The sequence below is a fragment of the Sinocyclocheilus grahami genome, unplaced genomic scaffold, assembly GCF_001515645.1.
Source record: "Sinocyclocheilus grahami isolate Dianchi unplaced genomic scaffold, SAMN03320097.WGS_v1.1 scaffold1321.1, whole genome shotgun sequence".
Taxonomy (NCBI): Eukaryota; Metazoa; Chordata; class Actinopteri; order Cypriniformes; family Cyprinidae; genus Sinocyclocheilus; species Sinocyclocheilus grahami.
This window is the reverse complement of record NW_015506500.1, coordinates 338,389-348,848: the sequence shown is the minus strand read 5'-3', so window position 1 is coordinate 348,848 and position 10,460 is coordinate 338,389. Positions and strand designations below refer to the sequence as shown.

Sequence of the window (10,460 nt, the reverse complement as noted above, 5' to 3'; positions counted from 1 at the left end):
CAACTTTTAGCAACTTTTGTAAAGTGACTCAAATGATAAAAAAGGCACATATTTTCATCTAAATTACACAAAAAGAGGAAACCATTGAACAGCTAGTCAGCCAAGCAGCACATCAACCTGGAGAGAACTGGAGAAAGATGCCTAACAGTACAAATATCAAATGTGACCCTGGACTACAATATGGCAAGGGTCGTAACATTTCAGTCACACGCTTGAGGTATTCGGCCAATCACAACGCACTTGATAGCTGGCCAATCAGAGCACACCTCGCTTTTCAGACCGATGAGCTTTGTAAAAATCGACGCGTTTCTGAAAGGCGGGGCATAGAGGAGAAACAATAATGTACAGTATGTGGAAAAGAATGTGTTTGAAGCGCATAAACATTTCATTACATCAAATAATGTTCTTTTTAGCAACATCATATGACCCCTTTAACAGACTATCCAAATTTTAATAAAACAATAGGCCTATACCTTTAGAAGCATGGATGTGTCTGTCACTTTAAAGGTGTGGTTCACACAAAAATAAAAAAAAAGTCATAATTTACCCAGGTTGCTCTAAACCTGCATAAAATTCTTTCTTCTGTTGAACACAAAAGAAGATACTTTGAAGAATGTGGGCAACTAAAAAGCATCACTTTTATACTGGTGTAGAATTTACCTGTAAACAAAAAACATCTCTTTCTTTTTTTAGAAAAAAATAAGATATTAAACCCCATGTTTTGTGAGTGCATGACTTGTAATTTTTAGTAAATCTCCCGTTTTTATACAACTGATACACATTAAATTCGTTAGAAGTAAAGAGTATTCTTTAATATAATTACTTACAGACTCTATCCTCCCTTATGACAGCACAGCTAAATATTGCAAACTGACATTTTATAATAAATTTTACAATCCTCCTTTTGGACTAAAATGTATTCATATTCAACATGTATTTATTTCCTAGATGATAAACAGTCGCTATGAAACACGTGCTGTCATATAGTCATATAATAAAATACAAAACAGTGTAGCACATACTACAATTTGAAAGTCTAGTTTTAGTTGCATATTTTTTTTTGTAATTTTGTAACTGTGTGGTGGCTCTTGATGCCTTGACCCCAGCCTCAGTCCATTCCTTTTGAAGTTCACTCAAATTCTTGAATCGATTTTGCTTGACAATTCTCATAAGGCTGCGGTTCTCTCGGTTGGTTGTGCATCTTTTTCTTCCACACTTTTTCTTTCCACTCAACTTTCTGTTAACATGCTTGGATACAGCACTCTGTGAACAGCCAGCTTCTTTGGCAATGAATGTTTGTGGCTTACCCTCCTTGTGAAGGGTGTCAATGATGATCTTCTGGACAACTGTCAGATCAGCAGTCTTCCCCATGATTGTGTAGCCTAGTGAACCAAACTGAGAGACCATTTTGAAGGCTCAGGAAACCTTTGCAGGTGTTTTGAGTTGATTAGCTGATTGGCATGTCACCATATTCTAATTTGTTGAGATAGTGAATTGGTGGGTTTTTGTTAAATGTGAGCCAAAATCATCACAATTAAAAGAACCAAAGACTTAAACTACTTCAGTCTGTGTGCATTGAATTTATTTAATACACGAGTTTCACAATTTGAGTTGAATTACTGAAATAAATGAACTTTTCCACGACATTCTAATTTATTGAGATGCACCTGTACTCGATAACGTCAAATTGCACATCGTTAAAACAACAATTATGATATTATCGCAGATGATATAGATATATTGGGTGGACCAGCCGTCAATCTGAGTGGACCAGTGCCACCCTGGCCCTTATGTAGCCTCGCCACTGGTATACAGCAAATATAAATTTTTTTAGGGCACTTTTCACCAAAAGGTAGATTTTTAACACATTAGATGGTAATACCACTGCGTTTATTTTGTATCATGAAGTCTTATAAATACTATGATTGTTATTAGGTAAAAATTCATAAACATGGTATACACCAAAGTAAGGTGGCATAATCCTCTCATAACGTCACTGTACCAGGTGGACCAGCCGTCAATCTGAGTGGACCAGTGCCACCCTGGCCCTTATGTAGCCTCGCCACTGGTATACAGCAAATGTAAATTTTTTTAGGGCACTTTTCACCAAAAGGTAGATTTTTAACACATTAGATGGTAATACCACGGCATTTATTTTGTATCATGAAGTCTTATAAATACTATGATTGTTATTAGGTAAAAATTCATAAACATGGTATACACCAAAGTAAGGTGGCATAATCCTCTCATAACGTCACTGTACCAGTTTTTTTTGTAATTTGCTTAATGTACTCCATCAATTTCATTTTGCATTCAACTCATGTATTTCTGTTCAGGGCCAAGCCTGGAAGACCATGTTAAAGGAAAGAAACACCAACATCTCCTGCGGCTCAGAGCTCAGCGTAAAGCTCAGGAGGAGAACAGCGTGTTTGTGAGCGGCTTTAAACCAGACACGTCTCAAACCGATCTGAAGGAGTATTTCGCACAGTTTGGGCCGGTGTCAGATGTGATCATGGACAAGCAGAAGGTTCATATACTGTCTTTACCCTGTGGTCTAGTTCTCCTGGGGTAATAATTTAATTGTTGTCTTGCTTACATCTGCATTTGATGTAACATTTGCTAACCCTATGTAAACATTAACCCTGAGTTAAGTAACATTAACATGGGGTTCATTTGAGTAAAAGGTAATGTGAGATTTGTTGTTTTTTGTAGGGTGTCTATGCTATAGTTGAGTTCTCCGAGCTGCAGAACGTTCAGACAGCTCTGGCACAACTACAGCATCAGCTCCATGTCAAGCCCAGAGAGAGGAAAGAGTCTAAACTGGCCAGCAGGGGGAAACAAGACTCCAAAACCCCCCAGATCAGCCTGGACAAACTCAACTACGAGCTCTGCAAGACTTCATCTGTAAGAGAGCGTTTCACATCCAGGCAGCACAATGAAAAGTGTGTTTGCTTCATTAGAAGTTTTTTCTCATTTATTTTTAATGTTCTTTTTGTGTGTGAAAGGTAAATGAGCAGATGCTGAAGGTGGTGGAGAGTTTCGAGTTGAAAGACAATGAGAAGAAAGTGAGAGATCTTCTAGTTCAGCTGCTACAGGAAGTCTTCACAGAGTTCTTTCCAGGTTCTCTCTTAACTAAAACATGAACCAGACAAGATGTGGCATTGACCCTGTCTATTTTTAAAATGCATGTTATAGAACTTATTGTGAACAATTCACCTGTTCATTTGTTTATTTTTTGCAAAAATGAAGTCCAGTCAACAACTTATGCATATAACCAATTCCTGCCCTACATTTGAGAGAGAGATTTGTTGCTCTGTCTGTTTCATTACAATTTGAATCGATGCAGAAGAGTGCAACAGTGACCACACATTTTTTTTCTACAGCATTGGTTTTTAATATTTTTCCTGTTCAGTTTTTCGTGATTTTAAAAAAGATTCTTCAAAAAGTCCTTGTGTCATGTGTTACAGATTGCCAAATTGTGCCCTTTGGATCCTCTGTGAACACTTTTGGGATTCACTCCTGTGACATTGATCTGTTCCTTGACCTTGAGAACACCAAAGTTTTTCAAGCTTGTGTCAAGTCTTCTGAAGCGGTGTGTTAGCAGCTCTAATACTGGGCGACTGTGACCTCAAACCTCACGTAATCAGACTATTTACTTCTGTCAATCTGTAAAATCTCAAAAACGGCCAATTTTCAGCAGACAGGAGAAAACCAGTCTGAGGATTGCTGCTCTGAAGACTCCATTTTATCCGACATTGACCTGTCCACTGCCACTCCTGCTGAAGTATTGGAGCTGGTTGCAGTAATTTTGAGGAAGTGCGTTCCAGGTGTGCACAAAGTCCAGACACTCAGCACTGCCTGACTCCCTGTGGTCAAGTTCAGTCATCGAGAGCTCAACCTCCACGGTGACATCACCATCAACAACAGGTTGAAAACAGCCATTTTGGCCACTTTGTGAAATGGAAAATCTTGGAGTATAGCACCCCATTGGATAATCTTTGTCTATAATAATGTTTTTCCTTCTGCACCAGATTGGCAGTAAGAAATACGCCATTTTTGCAGTTGTGTTCAGGCATTGACTCCAGACTGCGACCCTTAGTCTACACCATCCGATTATGGGTCAAGCAGAAACAATTAGCGGGTAATAAAGTTGTGCATGACAATTAATTGTGAACATCAGATTAAAAAAATGACTACATTTTTTGTGTTTTACCACATATGAGTACATATATTTATGGCAAAGTTTTTTTTATCAGCATATTAATAGTTAATAAATAATTCTTGACTGTAAAGGGATGTGACTATAGTACAGTAATAAATCATCAAATATAATGTTTTTAATCAAATTATTCAGGAATGCAGAACCACCTTGAGGTATGCTTTGAACTGAACTTTTACATTTTAAATAATTTATTACATTGTTTATATTCCAGTGTTAAGTGTTAGACTCGATTTATGGGGTTAAACATTTTAATGGTGTAATACCAAGCTTCGATGGTTTTTGGCAAAATATAACTTTTAACTCAAAATATTCTTTTGATTTTGGGGTAATATGAATGACCTGAACATTTCTTGACAGTTTTGGTGCGATTCACATGTACAGTTTTCTCAGGTTAACCTTATACATTTTGAATATTATAGGGAACCTTTCTGGCCCTGGACCGTTGTTGAACAATTACGCTCTTACACTGCTGGTGATCTTCTACCTTCAGAATCGAGACCCTCCTGTGAACCAGCTAAAGAACATGGCCTGTGCGTTAACCAGGACTGCTCTTCATTTAACTTACTTAATCATTTGTTTTTTTCCTGTATTTTATGACTTATTACATATTTTGTTGACTTTTTATTAAAGGAGTATTAGATGCAGATGTAACAGGATGTCAGACTAAACCATATCTGTCATGAGAGCCTGAGATGCATATTAATAATGGCTTTTGTTTGTGCAGGTGAGGAAGAAGAGTGTATTATTGAGGAATGGGATTGTACATTTCCTAGTCAGCCATTTATTGTACCGCCCAGCAAAAACACTGAAGATCTCTGTAAGTATACCATACGCAGTTTACATTATCAGTTAACATGTTTACATTCACTTTCTTAAACTGGTTACCAGTTAATTGCATAGGTCATCAATGGCTTCAGCATTAGCTGATCAACACAGCTGCAGTAGATTTTTACGGCATGTAAGCCCTTATGGGTCAATGTTTTATGGAACTATAGAACACACTGTACTTTTGTCCCTCACATCCTTGATGCTTAATTTGTAAAAAAATAAATAAATGTGACACTACCCTGACTAATGTTTATTGAAGTGCACGTCTGACTATATATTCACATCCAGCAAAAATTGTGTTTCACGATAGAGGAGACGACAATAAATGGTACACTGTGTTCTCATGCAGCCTCCTGTAGGAGAAGTTCTACAGTCAAAAAAGAATCACTGCATCTCTAGAAACTGCAAACATAGTAGAATACAAATTTCTTGATTTTTGGAACACTTTTTAGTGATTTAACATCGCAACTTGCACAACTAACAGATGGAATACTCGGAGAATAATCTTTGTTTTGATGTCACAGGTGTTTATTTTTAAACCCGTTTGTTAACTGGTATTTCAATAAAATAAGTAGTTATCAGCCTACTGATGTGCATGAAAACATGCTCAGTATCTCATCTGCTTTGAGTGTGCTCCCTACCTAGATATTATCATAGGTGTCCTCCAACACAAAGGCTGTAACAAACAGCAGGCAGCAGCAAAATTTAGATAGTTTGATGTTACCTGATGATCAAAATCAAAGAGCATTGCAGGTATCCTCTGTGGAGAAGTTTCCTTATTTCCTCTGGCATTGCCCTTCTACCTTTTATCTAAATTATAATATATAATTTAGCTAACCAAATATAGTTTATTATATGGTCTCACTTTATTTTAAAGAGCAGGTCATATGTTTTTTTTAAAGTGTCCTAATATTGTGTTGGAGTCCCCTACAACAGGTTTAAATGCATCTAAGTTCAGAAAACACTGTAATTTTCCCAGAATATATATTTATACATAGAGTCATTTGTCCATGATTTTGAAACGGTTCGTTCGATTCAGTTCTGAGTGAAATGTCTGTAAACCCCTCCCTTCGATAAGCCTACTCTGCTCTGATTGGTCAGCTGGCCAAGCCTGTTGTGAAAATGGGTCCATTGTAAACAATGGCGTCGTTAATATCGCTTATCAGTTTGAGCCCGATTGAGAAGCAGAGGATATTATTGAAGAGGGTCGTGCAGTAGAGGTCTGCGCGGGACTGTTTTTTTTAGTCCCGCTCCTGCAAGGCTTTATTCCGCACCCACCCGCTCCCGCTATATATTCACTCTGTTCACCCGCTATCCGCTAAGAATAATTTTCTTCCCGACCCGACCGTTCCCGCTAAATTTAGAACTCGTTTCCAGAATCTCACATTTAAATTTCTGCTACTGAAAGAAAGAGAGAGAGGCTGACAAATAAAAGTGTAGTAACTGTATGTTACTGCACAAAATTGTATGTTATTTTATTAGTCTTGTCAAGAGTCTTGAATTTATTGACGTTGACTTAAATTTATATGAATTATCTTAAGACACAAAATTCATTTAATATTTTATGCAACACAGTAGGAAAAAAGTGTCAGAGAAAATAAAAATGTTGTACAAAAATGGTATTTCTTATTTTTAATCGTCTTGGTAGGATACAATTCGTTTAACATTGACAACACAATAGGGAAAAAGTGTCGCAGCGAGAAAAAAAAATGTAGGTTGTACAAAAATAGCCTATTAGCTATTTTTATTCGTCTTGTCAAAATATTAAATTCGTTTGACATTTTTCTGTTAACACAGTAGGAAAAGTGTCGCAGAGAAAAATAAATAAATAGGACATCTTTCATTAAAAATTATAGGCTAAGCAAAATAAACAAAACAGAGTTGACGTCCTTCAATGAAAGCGCATCCACACTTAGCTCCATCCTTATTCTGCTCTGTCACTCATTGACAACCTGCCTGTTCTGTCTGAGGGCCACAGGTACAGCCTGCTCTGAGCATCGTTATGCACATACTGCGCACAGACCACGCAAATAAAATGTGTGACGTTTAAAGCATGCGTGCAGCGCGTGCATAACAGTCCTGAGTGCAAGCTGTACCGGTGGTCAATAAGAATAAAGCGCAGATATGCTGTTCTAAATAGACGTCGGGAACGGGATATTGTTAGACCGCCCGCTCCAGTTCAAATTACACCAGAGTTACCGACCGCTACCGCATTTGCGCAAAAAAATCCCTCTATCGTGCAGAATCTGTGCAAGCACGCTTTTAATGGTAGGCCTATGTTTTTTGTTTATTGTTGTCTCATACTTTTAGATACGCTGTTATTTGTAAATGATACTGCATAAGTTAGCTTTTAATATACGGTTTTATCCTGATTAAAGCTTTAATACAGTACGGCAACTGCACAGCACTTTCACAATGATTATAAAGTCTGTGCGCTACACTATATTCTTTATTATTAAACAAAGTAATTAGAACAATGACACATTAATCGACACATTCTTAGGAAATAGTGGGGTCACAGCGAATTATCAGAACTATTTCAGTAAAACAGTAATATCGTGCTTTACCTGGAAACGTAAAGCTGCACTAGGTATACATCACATATTAGCACAAAAAAAACTTGATATTTTGAGCACTCAGTTGAAAATTTACACATAATGTATCAATCGTACTTACAGGTTGTGGTTCGGAGAAGCTTGTTGGTCCAAATAAAGAAGATTAGAAGCCAACGAAGATAAAAGGCAAGATTAGAGAAGCAGTCCTCGGTAAAATGCACGCACGCAAGCACAACAAAAGTTTCGAATTGTATTTCTGTGTTATCGTGGAACACAGCATCTTCTCGACACCGAGAGTGTCCGTATTTCGTGGGCAGGTGGGGATTATGCTAATGTGTTACCCAGTGACGTAGATCGGTAACAGGCAGAAGATTCGAAAATATAACAACTCGTTAAGGCAATTCTGAGTCGACTCTTTCTTTTGAGAGACAATATCTTTATCATGCACTTTTTTGATTAATAACTTTGCAGACTGTTTACATTGAAGGACAGCTACCTTACAAACTGCAAAAGAGATATTTTTCGAAAACCCATATGACCTGTGTCACGGCATGCCAGGAGGAAACAGGGTAAGTTCCATGTGCAGTTTATTAGAAGTAAAACAGGACAAAACAGAACAAAACGTTGCAAAATATAATCCAAAAACCTGACACCGACAACACCAACCAAGAAGACAATATAATCCAGACGCAATGACAGACAGAGTGAGCATGGTATATATAGCTGGGATAATGAGTAAATGATAACAGGTGCTACTGATCAGAACAGAATTAATAAGCAGGGGACTATGGGAAATGGAGTTTAACACATACAACATAGAACAGACAGAGCGCCCTCAAATGGCCAGTCCAGGGCACCACAACCAACACTGTGACAACCTGCTCTTTAAGGTCCAATTCTTGCTATTAACAAACAATTAACTGTGACTTTTGCGTCAGTCTCTTAATTTGCTGCTTATAAATATTTAGTAAGTAGTTGCTAAGGTATTGGGGATGTTTAGGAATGTAGAATATACTCATGGAAAATATGTGCTTTATAATCCGATTGTAAAGCACATATCTCTATTGGTGATTGTTGATTAAAAATGTTATAAATATTGTACATCCCTGTTGCGTACTACTAAGTAGAACTTGTTTTTGAGTGCTCAAATCACTTGAACATGCTGCTCTCCATACTGACATCAGTAGACTGTGCCTATGATGTTAATTACATCACAAACGGTCTGCTAGAGATGTACAGTTTAATCGTGTTATTCTCCCTGTAACTTTCCCTCAGGCACTTTGCTTTTTGGATTCTTCACTTTCTACTCAAAGTTTGATTTCTCTGCATCAGTGGTGTAGGCCATGTATTGCCTATTACAGATTTTCTCCAAAGTGATGAGGAAGTGGTAAACACCTCTGAGGCCTCTGGTCCCAAACCACTGTGTTCCTCTGTCCCCAAACTGAGGCCTATGAATGTCCTGGATCCATTTGAGCTAAACCACAATGTGGTGGGGAACCTTAATGAACGAACGCAAAAGAACTTCAAGTGAGAATGTTGCGAGGCTGAGAAGTACTGCCGCAGTTTGCAGTATCAGCAAAAATCAACCAAGGGCAAATCCTGGGGCCTTGTGTGGCTCTTTGCGCCGCCGACCGAAGCCGGACCCCGTTCACAGGTCGACACTTAGAAGATTATGGAGGTCAGCATCCTCTTCAAGGCAGCTGTTCTCCCAGAACCCTTGCGTGCCCAACTGGCATTGGCTGGGCAGGGTTTTAGAGGTCTTTGGTTTGCAAAAGTCTGCTCTGCTGTGCACATGGTGTTTCATGACGTTTTAAAATGTTCACCTTTAGAGGAAACCTAAACTACAGCTGTTTGTCAAAATCTGGACAAAGCAGACAGAGATGGAAATGAAATGGAGGTTAATAACCAAAGTGTAGAAGACTCTGGTCTACAAGCCAAAGGTGAAACTGGTAAGAAGAGACATCTTACAGTGGATGAGGAGGGTCCGTCGACCTCCACTGTTATACAAGCCAAAAGACAGAAGCTAGATGCTGATGTGGAGCACCCAGAGCTGGTCCACTGGACTTGGACTCAAAGGAACTGCGTTTGGGCAGGCCGACGGAAAGTGCTAAGAGATCTCTTGAAGACTAGTGATGAGACTTCCAAACCTGAAGGAGGCTGCGTTGACATTGAGAGCAGGGTGACTCAGAGCATTGTGGAGAAAGAGGAGAAACTGCAAGATTTGTTGGAATTCAACGTGGATGCAGAAGTTGTCGGCGGGAACGAAAGCACCAAGGTTGTCCTCCGTTTTCACCCCAGCCATGATACCGCAGGCGTCTTTCAAGACTTCTTCCATTTTCTAGAGTCCTTCCTGCCTAAGATGGCTGAAACTATTCTAGGGAGGGCAGAGTCATAATTTTTTTTTCTTTTTTTCAAAATTTGTGTGAAATTTGCATAAACCACAACTTTAAAACAGAGCTCAGAGGTCTGCCCTTCTAAGGGGAAAAAAATATTTTTATTGAATGTTTTGAGAATATAATTTATAATGCTTATAGCATGGCTTAGTTAAAATGTATTTTTTTCCCCTGTATGTATTGAGTTTTTGTAATTTTTCTTCCTCCCATGATTTTGGCATGTTTGCCTCTCCATAATGAAAATATAATAAATGTGAACAACACTCACATTAAAGTTTGAACTCAAAACACCTGGGCTTTGGCTTTCTTAATTAAACACAGTTATGATTTTAAAATCTGATTTGATGCGCTGCAAATGATTTGTTGTAAACGATCTGAAATTTGCATGCGTGTGCTGAATATATATATTTTTTAATACTCCAAATACTCGCAATAGCCTACAGTAGCTTTTATAAACTATAT

The 10,460-nt window shown here is 38.2% G+C and overlaps 1 pseudogene; it reads left to right on the top strand.

Annotated features, from left to right (window-relative positions):
* Positions 1 to 2,320: 2,320 nt before the first annotated feature.
* Positions 2,321 to 10,000, top strand: LOC107569175 (speckle targeted PIP5K1A-regulated poly(A) polymerase-like; annotated as a pseudogene).
* The last annotated feature ends 460 nt before the right edge of the window (positions 10,001 to 10,460 follow it).